The sequence below is a fragment of the Gorilla gorilla genome, chromosome 1 (genome assembly GCF_029281585.2).
Source record: "Gorilla gorilla gorilla isolate KB3781 chromosome 1, NHGRI_mGorGor1-v2.1_pri, whole genome shotgun sequence".
NCBI classification, from domain to species: domain Eukaryota; kingdom Metazoa; phylum Chordata; class Mammalia; order Primates; family Hominidae; genus Gorilla; species Gorilla gorilla.
In genome coordinates, this window is record NC_073224.2 from 204,659,814 (window position 1) to 204,680,831 (window position 21,018).

Sequence of the window (21,018 nt, forward strand, 5' to 3'; positions counted from 1 at the left end):
TGTCCAGGCTGGTTTCAAACTCCTGAACTCAGGTGATCCGCCTGCCTCAGTCTCCCAAAGTGCTGGGATTATAGGCGTGAGCCACAGTGCCTGGCCTTCTCACTTACGACATTCTCAAAAACACAAAACTATAGCGACAGATAATACTACAGTGGCAGCCAGTGGCTAAAGGTGAATAGAGGCTATGACTACAAAAGAAAGCACCCCAAAAATGGGGTGATAGAAGCGTATCCTGTTTGCGGTGGTGTTTATAAGAATCTATGTGTGTGTTTAAAATTCAATCGACTATGCACCAAATGTCAAAAAAGGAATTTTATAGATTTTCATACTCGTGTGAATTAGAAAAAGAAAAAAGAGGCCAAACGCGGTGGCTCACACCTGTAATCCTAGCACTTTGGGAGGCCGAGGCAGACAGATCACCTGAGGTCAGGAGCTCGAGACCAACCTGGCCAACATGGTAAAACCTTGTCTCTACTAAAAATACAAAATTAGCTGCGCGTGATGGTGCATGCCTGTAATCCCAGCTACTCGGGAGGCTGAAGCAGGAGAATCACTTGAATCTGGGAGGCAGAGGTTGCAGTGAGCTGAGATTGTGACATTGCACTCCAGCCTAGGCAACAAGAGCAAATCTCCATCTCAAAAAAAAAAAAAAGAAAGAAAAGAAAAAAGGAATTTTAGCATACATTCATTTAAAAAATAAAATACATATGTATGCAACATAAATTTATGTATAATTGTAAATAAATACAGTGAGTAGTAAAATTACAAGAGATTTTTATCTTTTCTGTATACCTTTTTATGTTTATTTATTTATTTTCACTTGTATCAAAAATTACTATCAAACTCCATTCACTGGATCAGAGACCCTTGTAATATTAGTGAAAAACTTGCCCCTCATGTAGCACACTACCTACATTTGTGAGCTTATACCTTTTAAAATCTTTCAAATCATCTACAACAATGCTGCCTTTATAATAAAAGTAAGACATTCAAAGATAACCACAGAATGGTTGGACGAGGTGGCTCACGCCTGTAATCCCAACACTTTGGGAGGCCGAGGCAGGTAGATCACTTGAAGTCAGGAATTCGAGACCAGCCTGGCCAACATGGTGAAACCCCATCTCTACTAAAAAAAATATACAAACATTAGCCGGGCATGGTGGTGGGTGCCTTAATCTCAGCTACTGAGGAGGCCTGAGGCAGGAGAATTGCTTGAACCTGGGAGGCGGAGGTAGCAGTGAGCCGAGATCACACCATTGCACTCTAGACCTTGGGCGACAAGAGTGAAACTCCATCTCAAAACAAAACAAAACAAAACAAAAAACAAAAAAACACACAACACAAAAAAACCCCACAAAATACTTAAGTTTCTTTAAGAAGATGTCCCTTAAATATAGTTCTGTCATAGAATTATTTGAAAAATAAATAAATCAGAATATTCTAAAGTAGTTTTTTTGTGGGTTTTTTTTTTTAAGACAGAGTCTTACTCTGTCGGCCAGGCTGGACTACAGTGGTGCCATCATAGCTCACTGTAGCCTCAAGCTCCTGGGCTCAAGCAATCACCATAAAGTATCTTGAGATCGCAAATATAAAGTGTAATTACAAAGGCAGACAACTGCCTTCCCCAACCTATCCCTAAAAATTTACTAACAAAACAATTACAAGGTTTTTAAAGAGACAGATGAGACAGGATAACCTAGTTTCTTACGTGTAATCTCCCCTTTCAGAATATATAATCATTATACACATATAAATGATCAGTACAAAGCCAAATATTAGACCAAATTATTCTGACTAAATTCTTTATTGCTCAATTACCTAAAACTATTTTATCCTTTCCTTACAAGTCTAAGGAACAAATCTAAGGCAATGCCCAGCACAATTTAAAGGACAAATATGTGTTTGTTGAATACATAATGCAAACACAAAGCTATTCTTAAAATTTAAGAAAAACATTTCGGTCTATTTCAAAGAAATAAGCTAAATTTACAAAAATGCATTCAAAGAATAAAGTTTATTTAAATAACTCATTTTCATAAAGATCCCCAAACTTGTACCATGTACAACCAAAATTATAAAATTAATATTATAAAATGTCAACAATTAAGTCATCTTGTTTCATTTCTCAAATTCAATGAGGTTGGCATCCATATTTAGTCAGGAAGGCATCTGTGCTATAGAACCTCTCTCAAACCCATCCACCATTTCTCCCCAAATTCACATACCATTCTAACATGTCTTCCATTTTCTGTCATTCACACCACTTTTCCTCTTTCAAACAAGGCTGTCTGCTCTAATCTTTCAACTTGCTATGTCAATTATTTGGTATTATTGTTTTGCATGAATCTTTCAAAAGCAAAAAATTTCCTTCTATCATCCACTTTCTTTTGTTTTCTGAGACAGGGTCTCACTCTGTCACCCAGGCTGGAGTGCAGTGGCATGATCTCGGCTCACTGCAACCTCCACCCCCCAGGTTCAAGCAAATCTCCCACCTCAGCCTCCTGAGTAGCTGGGACTACAGGCATGTGCCACCATGCCCAGCTAATTTTTGTATTTTTGGTAGAGACGGGGTTTCGCCATGTTGCCCAGGATGGTCTCGAACTGGTGAGCTCAAGTGATTTCATCCCTCTTGGCCTCCGAAAGAGCTGGGATTACAGGCGTGAACCACCACACCCGTCTTATCATCCACTCTTAACTACGAAAACTCACTTTGATCCTAGTACTTCAAGCGGAACACTAAAGTAGACTAGTTCAGGCGACTAGGGTTCTAGACAAGCTCAACCACCAAATTATGAGAGATTGGGCCTAAAAGTCTGAAATTTCTCAATGAATGAACTCCTATTTCTCAAGCACCTAGCACGGGATAGACAGTTTGTATATACCATTGTATTTCATTTGTGTGGGACACAGTAGGTGTACTCTGTACATATTATAAGTGAATAAACTACCTTAAAATTAAGTACTATGGTCAGGTGCAGTGGCTCATGCCTGTAATCCCAGCACTTTGGGAGGCTGAGGCAGGTGGATCACTTGAGGTCAGGAGTACAAGACCAGCCTGGCCAACATGGCAAAACCCCATTTCTACTAAAAATACAAAAATTAGCCAGGTGTGATGACACATGCCTGTAATCCCAGCTACTGGGGAGGCTGAGGCAGGATAACTGCTTGAACCCAGGAGGTGGAGGTTGCAGTGAGCCGAGATTGAGCCACTGCACTCCAGCCTGGGTGATATCGAGATTCCATCTCAAAAAAATTTAAAAATTAGCCGGGTGCGGTGGCAGGCGCCTGTAATCCCAGCTACTTGGGAGGCTGAGGCAGGTGAATCACTTGAACCCGGGAGGCAGAGGTTGCAGTGAGCCGAGATTGCACCATTGCACTCCAGCCTGGGGGACAAAAGCAAGACTTTGTCTCAAAAAATAGTAATAGCCAGGCACGGTGGCTCACGCCTGTAATCCCAGCACTTTGGGAGGCCAAGGCAGATGGATCACGAGGTCAGGAAATCGAGACCATCCTGGCCAACATGGTGAAACCCCGTCTCTACTAAAAATACAAAAATTAGCTGGTCGTAGTAGCACATGCCTGTAATATCAGCTACTTAGGAGGCTGAGGCAGGAGAATCGCTTGAACCAGGCAGTCAAAAGTTGCAGTGAGCCGAGATCGCGCCACAACACTCCAGCCTGGGGACAGAGCAAGACTCTGTCTAAAAAATAATAAAAAATAAATAAAGTTTACTTGTGGGGGCACCAAGATACACTATATGCTGGACCATAAAAAAAGAGCATCGATAGAAATCAAATAATTGAGGCTGGGAGTGGTGGCTCACACATGTAATCCTATCACTTTGGAAGGCCAAGGTGGGAAGACTGCTTGAGGCCAGAAGCTGGAGACCAGCCTGGGAAACATGGTGAAACCCCATATCTAAAAAAAAAAATACAAAAAAAAAATTAGCCAGGCATTGTGGCACATGCTATAGTCACAGCTACTCTTAAGAGGCTGAGGTGGGAGGATGATTTGAGCCCAGGAGGCAGAGGTTGCAGTAAGCTAAGATCGAGCCATTGCACCCCAGCCTGGACGACAGAGCCAGATCTCGTCTCAAAGAAAAAAAAAAAGAAAAAAAAAATCAAATAACTGAAATAATAGAAAATACATTCTCTGACCTCAGTGGTATTAAATTTGAAATCACTATAAAACAAGATAATTACAATATCAAAAATTAGAAATTAAGCATACTTGTAAAGAAACTGTATGGCCGGACGCGGTGGCTCACGCCTGTACTCCCAGCACTTTGGGAGACCAAGGCGGGCAGATCACTAGGTCAGGAGTTCGAGACCAGCCTGGCCAACATAGTGAAACCCCATCTCTACTAAAAATACAAAAAATTAGCCAAGTGTGCTGGTATGCACCAGTAATCCCAGCTACTCAGGAAGCTGAGGCAGGAGAATCGCATGAACGTGGGAGGCGGAGGTTGCAGTGAGCCAAGATCATGGCATTGCACTCCAGCCCAGGCGACAGCGCGAAACTCCGTTTCAAAAAAAAAAAAAAGAAACTGTATGGTAATGTAAGTAGAAAAATAAATCAGAGAAAACTCAGTAAATATTTTGAACTGAATGATATATAAACACAACTTACTAAGAGTTTGGGGATGCACTTAAAGCAGGGCTTAGAAATGTCTATAGCTTTAAACCATAAGCTATCGATATAACTTAAAGAAGGATGCCAAATCAAGAAGCTAGGAAAAGAAAGCAAAGTAAACCCAAAATAAGTGGAAAGAAGGAAATAATAAAGATAAAAGCAAACATCAATCAAATAATGATAAAAGCAAAAATAAATTAAATAGAAAATAAAGAACAGCATAAAAATCAGTGAAACCAAAAATGAGTTCTATCAAAAGATCAATATAGGCTGGGCACCGTGGCTCATGCATGTATCACTTGAGGTCAGGAATTTGAGACCAGCCTGCCCAACATGGCAAAGCCCTGTCTCTACTAAAAATCCAAACATTAGATCAGTGTGATGGTGCGTGCCTATAGTCGCAGCCACTTGGGAGGGTGAGGCAGGAGAATCGCTTGAACCCAGACGGCGGAGGTTGCAGTGAGCCGATATTGTGCCACTGTACTCCAGCCTGGGTGACTCTGTCTCAAAAAAAAAAACACAAAAAACAAAAAACACAAATTGCCAATATCAGGAATGAAAGAGGGATCACCACTACAAATCTACAGACATTACAAGGAAAATAAACAAATACTATAAGCAATTTTTTCTTTCTTTTTTTTTTTTTTTTGAGACAGGGTATCCCTCTGTCACCAGACTGGAGTGCAGTGGTACCATGACAGCTCATTGCAACCTCGACCTCCCAAGTTCAACTGATCCTCCCACCTCAGCCTCCAGAGTAGCTGGCACTACAGGTAATCACTACACCTAACTAATTTTTGGATTTTTTGCAAAGACAAGGTTTTTTTTTTTTTTTTTTTGCCAGGTTTCCCAGGTTGGACTCGAACTCCTAGACTCAAGTGATCCTCCCACCTCAGCCTCTGGTGGAGCTAGGAATATAGGTGTGGTCACTATGCCCTGGATAATTTTTTTTTTTTTTGGAGACAGTGTTTCCCTGTATTGCTCAGGCTGGTCTCAAACTCCTGGCCTCAAGCAATCCTCCCACCTCCAGCCTCCAGAGTAGCTGAGATTACAGGCATGAGCCACCACATCAGGCTCTCTTTTTAAAAACAGCTCTTTAAAATGCAAAAGCCAGACTGGGTGCAGTAGCTCACAACTGTAATCCCAGCACTTTAGGAGGTCAAGGCTGGAGGATCACATAAGCCCAGAAGTTTGAGACCAACTTAGCAACATAGTAAGACCCCATCTCTACAAAAAACAGTCAAATTAGGCTGGGCGCTGTGGCTCACACCTGTAATCCCAGCATTTTGGAAGGCCGAGGAGGGCGGATCATGAGGTCAGGAGATCGAGACCATCCTGGCTAACATGGTGAAACCCTGTCTCTACTAAAAATACAAAAAATTAGCGGGGCATTGTGGCAGGCACCCGTAGTTCCAGCTACTCGGGAGGCTGAGGCAGGAGAATGGCATGAAACCGGGAGGCGGAGCTTGCAGTGAGCTGAGATCGCACCACTGCACTCCAGCCTGCGCAACAGAGCGAGACTCCATCTCAAAAAAAAAAAAAAAAAAAGTCAAATTAGCCAGTCCGCTGGCACAGGCCTGTAGTCCCAGCTTCTCCAGAGGCTGAGACAGGAGGATCTATTGAGCCCAGGGGTCAAGGCAGCAGTGAGCTGTGATGGTGCCACTGCACCCCAGCCTGAGTAACATAGCAAGGCCCTGTCTCAAAAAAAAAAAAAAAAAAAAAAAAAAGCAAGAGCCGTTTTTAGCTTGTGGATAATACAAAAATAGGCTACCGACTAGAATTTGGCCTGTGAGCTACAGCTTGCTGACCCTTGTTCTAGAGACTGCGCTCAGACAACAAAAATGAATGGAACAGGATTTCAACTTTTCGGCTATTATGAAGTAACAGAGAGTGGATTTACCTTCCTGCCTTAAACAACTAAAAGGTCAGACAAAATTATGAAGTAAGTTTTTCAGGCATTGGAGAACAGGCAGAATAGAACAGTAAGCTGTGAGAGAAGAGAAACAAACGAGATGAGTCCTATCATTGCCCCAGCTTACCGTCTGGAGAGTTTCCAGGCCACATAGCATACAGAGTGAACCTAAATGGAGCCTGGCAATCTCCCAAAGTTGAGGAAACAGGGTTCAGAGTTAGCAGACATCAAAGAGGCCAGAATACTAAAAAGGAGAGAGATACACTGAGAAGTCCAGAGATCTGCAGAGTACTCTCCTCTAGTCTTCAGCTAAGTATCAAGCTGCACAAGTAAGAGAAGAAACCATGGAGGCCAGTGAAACAGTCACCAGAAAAAAGCGGGCAGAACAATTCCTAGAGTTTATACAGGGCCTGAAATAGTTCACGTTCCATCAACCAGAAAGAAAAGACAAGACTTTTTTTTTTTTTTTGAGACACCCTCTCACTCTGTCACCCAGGCTGGAGTGCAGTGGCATGACCTTGGCTCACTGCAGCCTCCACCTCCTAGGTTCAAGCGATCCTCCTGCCTCAGTCTCCTGACTAGCTGGGACTACAGGCACCCGCCACCATGCCAGACTAATTTTGTACTTTTAGTAGAGATGAGGTTTCACCATGTTGGCCAGGCTGGTCTTGAACTCCTGACCTTAAGTGATCCGCCCGCCTTGGCCTCCCAAAGTGCTGGGATTACAGGTGTGAGCCACCGCACTCAGCCCAGAAGGAAAAGACCTTCTAACACATGGGGTATCACATGGGGCATCAAATATTCAATAGTATAATAAAAAGTCAGCAGTGGGACAAAATTAGCTTTTGCCAAGAAGCTATTCTGGTGCCACCACGTAACAAAGATTAAAAGTAAGCCTCAAAAAGATTTGTTTCTCTTATTATTTTTTTAAGGCAGGGATACAAGGTACCAAAAATATCTGTTTCTAGTAACTTTACTGTATCCCAGAACAAAGCTTGAGAATAGTTAAGGGAATTTTTTTTTTAAGTCCTGCACCCAACTAGGTAGAGGCCACAATGTCTAGCATTCAATCAAAAGCTACCAAGCATGCAAAGAAGCAAGAACAGCCAATTTATAACGAGAAAGGTTAATCAACAGAAACAGATCCAGAAATTATACAAATGATAAAACTAGTAGACCATTAAAAGAACTATTATAAATATATTCCATGTATTCAAGAAGGTAAAGGTGAAAGCATGAATATACTAAGGAGACACACAGATATATATAAAAAGTACCCAAACTGAACTTAGAGATGAAAAACCCAATGTCTAAGATGAAAATTACACAGAATGGAACTAACAGAAAATTATACACTGCGGAAGATTGGTGAATTAGAACATACAGCAAAAGAAACAGTCCAAAATAAAAAGAGAAAAAAGGCTAAAGAAAATTAGTGAGCTATGGAACAACATCTAGTGATATCATATACATATAACTGGAGTCAATAAATATGCTAGGGAGAAGACAAAAAGATTTTGAAAATATAATGGCCAAAACTTCCCAATTTTATGAAAACTGTATACTCACAGAATCAGAATGCTCAATGAACCCTGTGCAGAAGTTTGAAATAAACCATACCAAGGCATAATCAAATTCCTGATAAAAAGTGATAGAGAATTCTTAAATGCAGCTAGGGGGAAAATGGTATTACATCCAAAGGAACAAAAATAATAACAGTAGACTCATAGAAGCAATGCTGAGGCAGGAAAATAGAATCTGGAGGCAGGGAACCTAAGGCCAATTCACACTGACTTCCCAGAGCTAAATCAAAAGGAAAACCCCAAATTTCCACACCTAAGTAACAGAAGGGCTGGAGGCTACTCCCTTTGCAAACCCCACTCTTTTTCTATGTGGCAGATGGAAAACTGAAAGAATCTCTGTTGCCGGGCATAGTGGCTCATGCCTGTAATCCCAGCACTTTGGGAGGCCAAGGTGGGCGGATCACCAGGTCAGGAGATGGAGACCATCCTGGTGAACACTGTGAAAACCCGTCTCTACTAAAAATACCAAAAAAAAAGCCAGGTGTGGTGGTAGGCACCTGTAGTCCCAGCTATTCTGTAGGCTGAGGCAGGAGAATGGCATGAACCCAGGGCACGGAGCTTGCAGTAAGCCGAGATGGCACCACTGCACTCCAGCCTGGGCAACAGAGCAAGACTCTGTCTCATAAAAAAAAAAAAAAAAAAAGAAAAGAAAAGAAAGAAAGAAAGAATCTCTGTTGGTTGCTGCAACCAATCAGATGTTTGCGTAAGAGTGTAACTTTGTAACTTCACTTTAGCCTTTGATTGGTTGCTTTCTGCAACTTACCAGGCAACTATTCAGACTGATTCCTGGCTAAGTCTTTGTTTGCACAGAAGTATAACTTTGTAACTTCACTTTAACCTTTGATTGGTTGCTTTCCACAACCAGAGGTTTGCATAGGGTATAACTTCTGTAACTTAACTTCAGCCTCTCATTGGGGGCCACTACTTCATTTACAAACGGTGTACACCAAGTAACCAATGGGAAACCTCTAAAGAGGATTTAAACCCCAGAAAATTCTGTAATGGCACCCTTGAGCCCCTATGCTCCAACCGGCTCCCACACTGTGAAGTTTACTTTCATTGTCAATAATCTCTGCTTTTTTTTTGCTTCATTCTTTTCCCGCTTTGTGTGTTTTGTCCAATTCTTTGTTCAAGGCGCCAAGAACCTGAACACCTTCCACTGGTAACAATGCAATCCAGAAGGTATAGGAGCAACATCTTTAAAGTACTGAAAGTAAAGGAAAATGTCAATCTAGAATTCAAAATCCTGCAAAAATATCTCTCAAAACTACACCAGGTGTGGTGGTGCATACCTGTAATCCCAGCTACTCAAGAGACTGGGGCAGGAGGATCACCTGAGCTCAAGAATTTGAGTTCAGCCTGGGCCACATAGCAAGACTCTGTTTCTTAAAAAAAAAAAGAAAAGAAAAAAAAAAACTTTCAAAACTGAAGACAAAATAAATACTTGTTCAGAAACAGAGAATTCATCACTACCAGACCAGTACTACAAGAGGTATTAAAGGAAAGTCCTTCAGCAGAAGGAAAATGACACCATATGAAAACAAGCGTCTACCCTAAGTAAAGAGTATGGCAATGTAACTATGTGGGTTCTCACCAGTTATAAATGGATTGCCTCTCAACTCCAAACCCACTCTTCTCTGCCCTGCTTTACATAATGGAGATGGACCCTGCAAAACTTTCTCCTTTGCCAGCTGGCACAATGTTAACCTTTGTCAGTAGATGGCACTGGAGGAATACTCTAGAAGGAAGGGGCTTCTCTTCCTGTTAACACTGTTCTCTAGCCGGCTTGCTCCAGTGGAGGTGTTGTGCAGGACTCCAAATGGCCCTCCCAGAGACCAACTCCCCAGCAAGTCTCAGTGACACAGGCACACACGCATGAGTAGTTTCCTGACAAGTTTTGTCAGCACTCCAGACAGCACCTACCCTGCAAGTTTCAGCAGCACCCCTATGGGAGACAGACTTCCCAGAGAATTTTGCCAGTGTCCCAGCTATCTTCTTAGCCAGATTCAGCAAGGGGCTTCCTAGTGACTTTTTTTGAGACACAGTATCCTCTGTTGCCCAGGCTGGAGTGCAGTGGTACAAACACAGTGAGTGCACTGCAGCCTTGATCTCCTGGGCTCAAGCAATCCTTCCACCTCAGCCTCTCAAGTAGCTGGGACCATAGGTACACACCAGTATGTCCAGCTAATATTTTTATTTTTCGTAGAGATGAGGGACTCACCATCCTACTGACTTTTATTGGCACCCCAGGGGGGGCATTTTTTAATTGCCAGCAAAAGCCTGCCCCACCTCAGATGTTTCCAGCATCCAGTGGACCACACCTTCTCCAACAAGATCTGAATCTCAGCCTTGAAGCTGGTGGGCTGGCCATCATCCAGATTTATTCCATCCTTGTTAACTTTGCCTCAGACCTAGAGGTAGTGGCCGCTCCCTCTACTGTTATTCTGTATCTTTAGCATTCTCTTTAAGCCTTAGAGTTAATTCTCCATTAATGGTAAATAATTCTTTATGTTAAACTTTCCATATTCAAATTACTGTGTGGTTTCTGTCCTCTGATACAGGACTGGTAGTGGCAGTGGTCATAGGAGACAGGCACACAAAAATGGGATTCAGAATTGGTTTTCGTTGTGTCCTTAGGCTTGAGTATAGGGCTCAAGCAGGAACTAGTTTGGTAATAATCCCACATATGCAGGGGCATCACAGTTAATCAGGCTATCACCTGTGGTTGGTGATGATGAAATGCCAACTAAAGCAAGTACCTTGGGAACCCAAATGGCTGTTGCACTAAACTAGTAAAGCAGTAATGATGGCTACAAAGTCTGTTATGTGAGATGAATTCTCTAAGTGCTCTTCTGCATTTCTGATGAAAATAACAAGTTCAGGTCCATTAAGTCAGCTCAAGTCACAGTCAGAGAAAGAGAGACCTTTCAAGATAACCTTAAAAATATATATACTTTTTTTTTTTTTTTTGTGACAAGCACCCAGGCTAGAGTGCAGTGGCGTGACCTCGGCTCACTGCAACCTCAGCTCACAGCAATCTCTGCCTCCCAGGCTCAAACCATCCTCCCATCTCACCCTCAGGTGTAAGCCAAAATGCCTGGCTCATTTTTGTATTAACAATCTTAATTCTTATATAACCACAGGTTGATACTGCTGAAAATCAAATGCAAAATTTAATTGTGCAAACTGAATTACAAAATTAGTTGAATTCAAGTTTATTGTGTGAAAGTAAGAGCAGACAGAACGAGACTCCATCTCAAAAAAAAAAAAAAAAAAAAGAAAGAAAGAAAAAGTAAGAGCAGGCTGGGCGCGGTGCCTCACGCTTGTAATCCCAGCACTTTGGAAGGCCAGGGCAGGTGGATCACCTGAGGTCAGGAGTTCAAGACCAGCCTGACCAACATGGTGAAACTCCGTCTCTACTAAAAATGCAAACGTTAGCAGGGTGTGGTGGCGCACGCCTGTAATCCTAGCTACTCAGGAGGCTGAGGCAGGAGAATCGCCTAAACCCGGGAGGTGGAGGTTGCAGCGAGCCAAGATGGCGTCACTGCACTCCAGCCTGGGCAATAAGAGCGAAACTCCCATCTCAAAAAAAAAAAAAAAAGAAAGAAAGAAAGAAAAAGAAAAGGTAAGAACAATTACTGGGAAATAATGGGACCTTGAAACTTCAAATGGGAATATCTGGTTGGATCAGAATGAAACTGACAATTTCAAACTTCCACCTGCCCTCTGTATCTAAAAAGAATAGCCTTCTTTTGCTGGAAAATCATGTGATATCCTCATGTGCAACAGATGCCCTACAGGAGGACGTTCATTCTCCTCAAAACCAACCACAGCTAACCCCGTCATCACTAGAGCCATAACTAGGGTCAAATCTCAGCATGTCGTAGGGGGACAGGTACACACAATGGAAACAGTTTTACAGGCCAAAAAATTCCAAGATTTTGCTAATATATAAAAGCAGAAATCTGAGGGACATGTGAAAACAGAGTCTCAGGATATTACACTAAGGTGGTTAGAATTTACTGATACGTGGTGCACGTAATACAGATTCTGAATTGAATATGTTAGCTTGTGTAGATGGAGGTATCTCTAGTGGCTTCTCTGGTTGTTGACTGAAACTTAGATTCAACAATAGCCTACATTTAATAAGACTGAGACAGTAGATTTCCCTGGCATTATCTGGAAGAGGGAATCCTGAAGTGGACTCACCCTCTGCAACCTGCACACCTACCACCCAACTACATTTCCTGAGAAGGCCCAGGGGTCATTCTGTTAGTAAGGGGAACACTCATATCTTTGAAAAGTCCTGTGGCTGTTCTCCTTTGTAGGTCAGGGATAACCGCAGAAAATGCCACACTGAGATGGGCTCCTTGACTTCACCAAGGATAATGGGATACCAAAGTAGCAGAGGCCAAATGGCACTATTTAACCCCAAAGATAAGGACAGCAGGGACATACCGGTAATCAGAATGTTTTGGCCAGCAGGGATCTTTGGCAGTGGCTAATTGATCACGATGTTCCTAGGAATGAAATAGATGGGCAGTTTAATCTATATAACAGAAAAATGGCTAAATCTGGTGGCCAAAACCCAACTTGACTTATCACAGTGCAAGTCATGGGCATTTTCCCAGTTTCCAAAGTTAGTCAATTCACAGGCCCAGCCAGACTCTTGACTGAGGACAGACTGGGTCCTCTTGATGAAGGACTCTGCACCATTACTGCAAGTATATACCATAAATCTTCCTCCAAGTCTTCCCCAAAGGAATTTATGTACCCATTTAGCAGAGCTGTGGTTCTTAACCAGAGCAATTTTGCTCCCCAAATCTAGAAAATCTAACAATGTCTGGAGGCAGTTTTGGTTGTCAGAACTTGGGGGTGCTGTTGAAATCTAGTAGATATAAACCAGGGATGCTGAAACATCCTACAATGTACAGAACAGCCCCCACAACAAATTATCTGACCTTAAAAGGCCCTACATTATCTATAACCTGTTATTCCCCTGATCTCATCTCCTGTTATTCACCACCTTGCTCACTCGTGTTCAGCTACTGCCTCTATGCTGCCTCTTTGATGTTCACAAAACATATACAACACTCTCCTGCCTCATAATCTTTGCCCTTGCTGTTCCTTCTACCTGGAATGTTCCTCCTATCAGATACCCAAATGACTTCTCATTTCTTTCAGATCTTTGCTTAACTGCCACTGTTCAGAATTGCAATACCCTCTCCACCGAAGTACACTGTATCTCTATTGTCTGCTTTATCTTCCTCTATAGAAATGTTTTATTTAAAATGTTGTACATTAATTATTTAGCAGTTATTCCCACCCCATCCCTGGAATGTAAACTCCATAGAGCAGAGATTTTCTCCATTTTATTCATTACTGTATCCTCCGTACCTACAATGGTTCCTCATGCACAATAGGCACTCAAACACTTGTTGAATGAAAGCATGAATAGTGACTGGAATAGAAATTAGGGATGTGAAGCACAGTGGAATCTAAAATGACTCAAGTGGTTATCTATTGTTTTTATCTGTTCAATACCTTGTTCTGAAAAGTCAGTTCTCTGATATTTCAAAGACATTTACCTTTTTCAAAATGTGACAATGTTTTCAATGTAGTCAAATCTCATTCTTTTGAATTAATTTTTTTTGTTTACGCTTGGAAAGCGTACCATCCCAAGATATTTACCTACATTTTCTTTCAGTACTTTAATAGTTTCATTTTCTTATATTCATATATTGAATTCAAATAGGATATGTATTGGCATTTGGAATAAGAAAAAGATCTAACTTTTTCCCCAAAACGGCCAGTAGACCATCCAAACATGAATGATCTATATACTCTACTGTTATATAGACATGAATCTGTTTATTTGTAACAATTCAGCATTCCCATACCAGTATCATATTTAAGACCCTACTATAGAACAAGGTTCTATATTCCCCTACTGCCCCCTGCCTTCATAATTCTTCTAATTCAAGATTGTCTTGCCTTTCACATATTATTCTGCCCTATCATCAAATAGAATAATTTTTTAAACCCCTACTGGGATACTTAATGTAATAATATTAATTTTAATTAATTTTATGGAACACATACTTTTATAATATCGAGTTTTTCCATCCAGGAACATGATATACCACTCTATTTTTTCCCAAGTCCCAGAGTTTTTACACATTCTATGAAAAGATCATATAAAGAAGCAAGAAAGTTATTAAGATATGCCACAGTCAATTTCAAGAGAAAAGACTGAATGAAAGAACAATTGGAACAAACATTTTGATTCCTTTTTTTTTTTTTTTTTGAGACAGTGTCTCACTCTGTCACCCAGGCTGGAGTGCAGTGGCGCAATCTTGGCTCACTGCAACCTCTGCCTCCTGGGTTCAAGCGATTCTCCTGCCTCAGCCTCCCAAGTAGCTGGGACTGCAGGCGCGTGCCACCATGCCCAGCTAATTTTTTGTGTTTTTAGTAGAGACGGGGTTTCACTGTATTAGCCAGGATGGTCTCGATCTCCTGACCTCGTGCTCCCAAAGTGCTGGGATTACAGGTGTGAACCACCGTGCCTGGCCTGATTCTTAAATAATTCAAGTGTTCCACAGAATGGAAGGCTAAAAAAGAGTATGTTTATTCCCACTTCCTAGCATCGACCTCCAGGGCTCCCATGACACTACCCTTGACTTCTACTCTTTCTCCTTGGCTTCGAGAAATTACCACCTAGCATATGCTAGGTATTTCATGTGAGCTAAACCTATCGAAACCTACTGAAACAGAATTAGATACTATCTGTATTTCCATTTAATCCATTAAAAAAAAAAAAAACCACAGCCGGGCGCAGGGGCTCACGCCTATAATCTTAGTACTTTGGCAGGCCGAGGCAGGTGGATCACCTGAGGTCAGGAGTTCAACATCAGCCTGACCAACATGGCGAAACCCCTCATCTCTACTAACAATACAAATATTAGCCAGGTGTGGTGGCGCATTGCCTGTAATCTCAGCTACTCAGGAGGCAGAGGCAGTAGAATCGCTTGAACCCGGGAGGCACAGGTTGCAGTGAGCCAAGATCCTGCCACTACACTCCAGCCTCGGTGACAGAGTGAGACTCCGTCTCAAAAACAAAAACAAAAACCATGTTAATGGCATGGTATGGTGGTTCACACCTGTAGTCCTAGCAGTTCGGGAGGCTGAGGCAGGAGGATCATTTGAGCCCAGGACTTTGAGACCAGCCTAAGTAACATAGGAAGACCCTGTCTCTACAAAAAATAGAAAAAAAAAATTAGCCGAGCACGGTGGCAGGTACCTATAGTCCCAGCTACTCAGGAGGCTGAGGTGGGAGGGTTGTTTGAGCCTAGAGGTTAGAGGCTGTAGAAAGTCATGATCATGCCACCATACTCCAGCCTGGGTGACAGAGCAGGAACCTGTCTCAAAAAAAAAAAAAAAATGTTAATGGTATCACAGACACAATTCTATTATGGTAGCAGTACCTACTCTACAATACTTCACCTCCTCCCTCATGTTCTACTTCAGAAGGTCTAGAATAGATAGGGCCTGGGCATTTTCATACTGTAAAGGCGGGAAGGCGGTGGGGAAATGGGGGAACTCCCCTGGGGGTTCTGAAGCACATTATTAATTAAAAACAACTAAATCGCAGGGCGCGGTGGCTCACGCCTGTAATCCCAGCACTTTGGGAGGTCGAGGCGAGTGGATCACCTGATGTTAGGAGTTAGAGGTCAGCCTGGCTAACATGGTGAAACCCCGTCTCTACTAAAAATACAAAAAAATTAGCCAGGCATGGTGGCAGGTGCCTGTAATCCCAGCTATTCAGGAGGGTGAGGCAGGAGAATTGCTTGAATCCAGGAGGCGGAGGTTGTAGCGGCCTGAGATCATGCCACTGCACTCCAGGCTGGGCAACAGAGTGAGACTCTGTCTCAAAAAAAACAAATAAACCGCTGCACGACGTGGCATATGCCCATAGCCCCAGCTACTCAGGAGGCTGAGGCAGGAGGATCACTTGAGCCCAGGAGTTCTGGGCTATAGTGTGCTAGCTATGCCAATTGGGTGTCTGCACAATGGTAGACATCAATACGGTAACCTCCCAAGTGCAGGAGACCACCAGGTTACCTAAGGAGGAGTGAACTGGCTCAGGTCAGAAACGGAGCAGTTCAAAACTCCCATGCTGATCAGCAGTGGGGTCGTGCCTGTGAATAGCTACTGCGTTCCAGCCTGGGCAACATACCAACACCCTGTGTCTAAAACTAAAACAAAAACACAAGACTAAACCAAGATATGCTTTCTCTTAGGTCTTCTGATGCTATCTATCTGCTGATTTCTAGAAAATTAAATTTGTGTGTCTGAATGTCTGTGTGTATATTCACTTGCCTCAATCTCTATCTTGGGCTTCAGTTCCCAACTAACTTTAGAATAGTCTTTACTTGCAAGACTCAAATAAAAACACTATGGTATCAAAGCCGGAATGTGGTGCAAAAAGGGCCTGCTAAATAGTAACAATCATGGCCGGGCATGGTGGCTCACGCCTGTAATCCCAGCACTTTGGGAGGCCAAGTGGATCACCTGAGGTCAGGAGTTCAAGACCAGCCTGACCAACACATGGTGAAACCCTGTATCTACTAAAAATACAAAAACTAGACAGGCGCGGTGGCAGGCACCTGTAATCCCAGTTACTTGGGAGGCTGAGGCAGGAGAATCGCTTGAACTCAGGAGGCATAGGTTGCAGTGAGCTGAGATCGCACCATTGCACTCCAGCCGGGGTGACAAGAGTGAAACTCTGTCTCAAAAAAAAAAAAAAAAAAAAAAAAAGTAACAATCACTACCGCTACTATTATTGCTAATAACTGTAGCTATGTCTGGAGACAAAAGGGAAAAGAAAGAAAAAGCTGGTTCTTGAAGGAAGAGCAGGTAGAAAGACATCTGGAGACAGAAAAAAATAAAATGCTAAAAGGCACAGAAGTTAGATATGACACAAAAAGCATAATCCATAAAAGAAAAAAACTGATAAAGTAGACTTCATCAAAATAAAAAATTTCTGCTCTTTGAAAAACACTTAAGAAAATGAAGCTGATGTGGGAGGGTCACTTCAGGCCAGAAATATGAGACCAGCCTAGGCAACAAAGCAAGACCCGGCACCCTATTTCTGCAAAAAAAAGAAAGTGAAAACAAGCCACAAACTGGGGGGAATATTTTCAAAACATTAATAAAGGATGTGTATCCAAAATATATAAAGAACTCTCAAAACACAATATAAGAAGACATACAGTATTTATATGATCCAGTAATCCTACTCCTTTTACCCAAGAAAAATGAAAACATGTTTATATGAAAACCCATAAACAAGAAATTCAGGCTGAATTTTTCTGTTAAAAAGAAAACATTACTGAAGACATTACTCAGTGAAGAATCACATCTGAAATTACCTTTAGAATCAGGACTAGAAAATGTTGTTTCTTGGCAGATGCAGTATGTTCTCTCCATTTAATAATGGAACATACTTAACTAATCATATTTTCTGATCAATCACATCAGAATTATCTGTATTTTCCTTTGTCATGGCCCTTATTTCTTTTACTCATACATCTTTTTGTAAACTGCCTCAAATTCATTGTGGAAAGAGTTAAATTTGAAAAACTATATGCATGAAGAAATTAGGCCCAACATAATAAGCCTCTTCCTTTTATTAAGTCTTTCTGGGAATGAAATATCTTGCTTTAAATTTTCTTTCTAATAGCAAATTGTTAAAGGTAGTGTATTCTTGTTAAAAATACAGTATATATTTGGCCAGCTGTGGTGGCTGCAATCCCAGCACTTTGGGAGGCAGAGGCAGGTGGATCACTTGAGCCCAGGAGTTCGAGACCAGCCTGGACAACAGGGAGAAATCCCATCTCTACTAAAAATAGAAAAATTTGAGAGGCATGGTAGTGCGTGCCTGTAGTCCCAACTACTCGGACACTGAGGTGGGATGATCACCTGAGCCCAGGATGCAGAGGATGATCATCTAAGCCCAGGATACAGTGAGCTGAGATTGTACCAGACCACTGCATCCAGCCTGGGCCACAGAGACAGACCCTGACTCAAAAAAAAAAGTATACATATATATTTTTTGTTTGTTTGTTTGTTTTGGTTTGGTTTTTTTGAGACGGAGTCTCGATCTGTCACCCAGGCTGGAGTGCAGTGGCGCGGTCTCGGCTCACTGCAAGCTCCGCCTCCCAGGTTCACGCCATTCTCCTGCCTCAGCCTCCCGTGTAGCTGGGACTATAGGCGCCCGCCACCATGCCCGGCTAATTTTTTGTATTTTTAGTAGAGACAGGGTTTCACCGTGTTAGCCAGGATGGTCTCAATCTCCTGACCTCGTGATCCACCTGCCTCGGCCTCCCAAAGTGCTGGGATTACAGGCGTGAACCACAGCACCCGGCCAAAAAAAAAAAGTATGTTTTAAAAAAACCTATAGGCAAACGTTTATAGTGATTTTATTCATAATCACCAAAAACTAGAAACGACATAAATATCTTTCAACTGATGAATAACCAAACTCAGTATATCCATACAATGAACTATTAGCAAGACACATGCAACATGGATAAATCTCAAACACATAATGCTAAGTAAAAAAAGCCAAACTCAAAGGCTACACACTGTAAAGTATGATTAACATGATCTTCTGAAAAGGGAAAACTATAGAATAGAAAACAGATTGAGTGGCTGCTAGAGGCAGAGGAAGGGGAAATGTTGGCTATAAAGGGGCATAAAAGAATCTGGGGAGTGATGCAAATGTACTGCATCTTGATTATAGTGCTAATTTTACCACTATATGCATATGTCAAACCTTACAGAACTGTACAATGAAAGGATGAATTTTACTCTATATAAATTATACTGCAATAAACCTTATTTCAAAAATATTTATCACATGCCTGAACCAGTAATTTAATTTCTAGAGAACTAGAGCTACAGACAGAAACTACATATAATGTTATTTGGTTTAGCTTCTTTTTTAAAAATAACAGCTTTATTGAGATATAATTCAAATGCCACATAACTCATCAATTTAAATTGCACAATTCGATTGTGCTTAGTATATTCAGAGCAGTACAATCATTACCACAATCAATTCTAGAATATTTTCATCCAGCCAGGCATGGTGGCTCATTCCTATAATCCCAACACACTTTGGAAGGCCGAGGCAGGAAGATTGTTTGAGGCCAGGAGTTCAAGACCAGCCTGGGCAACATAGCAAGACCCCAATCTCTACAAAAAATGAAAAATGAGCCAGGCATGGTGGCATGCGCCTGTAGTCCTAGCTATTGGAGAGGCAGGAGGATCCCTTGAGCTCAGGAGTTCAAAGCTGCAGTGAGCTATGATTGCACCACTGCACCCCAGCCTGGGTGACAGAGCCGGATCCTGTCTCCAAAAAAATAAAAACTAAGTAAGTAAATAAAATCAGGAAACAGAACTGTACATGTGATGTTAACCATGTAAAAACACATACCTGCAAAGAAATATCCTAGGAAGAAATATGCTAAGCATAAGTACAATTAGTAGTTATGGCTGAATAAAATATGATTTTTAAAAAGACAAGAAAACTGGAAAGTCAGTCCAGGAGAGATGGCTCACACCTGTAATCCCAGCATTTTGGGAGGCCAAGGCGGGTGGATCACTTGAGGTCAGGAGTTCAAGGCCAGCCTGGCCAACATGGAGAAACCCTGTCTCTACTAAAAATACAAAAATTAGCTGGGCGTGGTAGTGCGCATCTGTAATCTCAGCTACTTCAGAGGCTGAGGTGGGAGAATCACTTGAGCCCGGAAGCCAGGGGCTGCAGTGAGTTGAGATCGCACCACCGCACTTCAGCCTAGGCGACAGAGTGAGACTCCATCTGAAAGAAAAGAAAAGAAAAAAAAGAAAAGAAAAGAAAGAAAACTGGCAAGTCAATCACTATGATATATTGTCATAATTTATATAAGTGAATGGTATGAAAAGTAGCTATTATACATAGAATACAACAATCTAAAAAGGTCTTCAGGATATATGGTAAAAGTATCTGGACCAGTGGTAGTCAACCAGGGGCAATTTTGTTCCCCAGAAGATGCTGGTAATGTCTGGAGATATTTTTAGTTACCACAACTAGTGGGGCAGTGCTACTGACATCTTAGTTGATAGTGGGTTAAGTATGCAGCTGAATATCCCACAATGCACAAGACAATACCCCACAACAAAGAATTACCTGGTCCATAATGCCAACAGTGCCAACGTTGAGAACCCCTGATTTAGACTACACTGTAGGTGTTAAGTAATCACCAATTTTTAAATCAGTGGAGTGATCTAAAGGAAATAATAGCTTCCTCCTTCATCCCGACCACTGTGTATTATTCTTTCCCCAGTTTTCCCATCTCAATTAATGGTGCCACCAACTATCTAGCACTAACCCTGCTACCTAGGAGTTAGTGGTCTTCTTTATTTCACTACATTTATCAATAAGTCCCATTGACTGTACCTCCAAAATATATCCCAACCAATTCTCATCATCTACACCCTACTCCAATGATTACTTTCATACCTGAATTATACCAATAGCTTCCTAACTGACCCTCTGTTTCCCATCTTGCTCCCTGAAGTTCATCTCATACACAGGAGCCAAAATAATCTTTTTAAGAGATCATACTCTTTAGATCATGCACAAAAACCAACATGCTCAGAGAATTATCTATTCTTCCTACCGCAATCACTATCATATTATCTTATGCTGTCCTGTTTTCTTCACTACCTAAAATTATTTTCTCTATTTCTTTTTTATTTTCTATCTTACCCCCACCACTAGCACAAAGCTTAACTTCCTTATTATTCTTTGTCCAGCACTTGGAACCACGTCTGACACATGTCCTA

General features: G+C 41.8%; 1 protein-coding gene and 1 non-coding gene across 7 annotated transcripts in view; both read right to left on the minus strand.

Moving 5' to 3' along the window:
• The window catches only part of ZMYM4 (zinc finger MYM-type containing 4), a 152,766-nt gene that overhangs the window by 112,015 nt on the left and 19,733 nt on the right, over positions 1-21,018 (minus strand). For 2 of the 6 annotated variants that reach the window (XM_031013104.3, XM_055391506.2), the window contains exon 2: positions 12,586-12,647. The exons of 3 other annotated variants lie outside the window; for them this stretch is intronic. The gene's annotated coding sequence lies outside the window, so the exon portion shown is untranslated. Of the gene's footprint in view, positions 1-12,585; positions 12,648-15,427; positions 15,446-21,018 lie in introns of those variants that run through there. One more of the 6 variants, XM_063700441.1, reaches the window with a different exon arrangement.
• Positions 819-970, minus strand: LOC115932298 (small nucleolar RNA SNORA62/SNORA6 family). The gene has a single exon (XR_004068591.1). It is a non-coding gene; the product is annotated as a small nucleolar RNA SNORA62/SNORA6 family (small nucleolar RNA).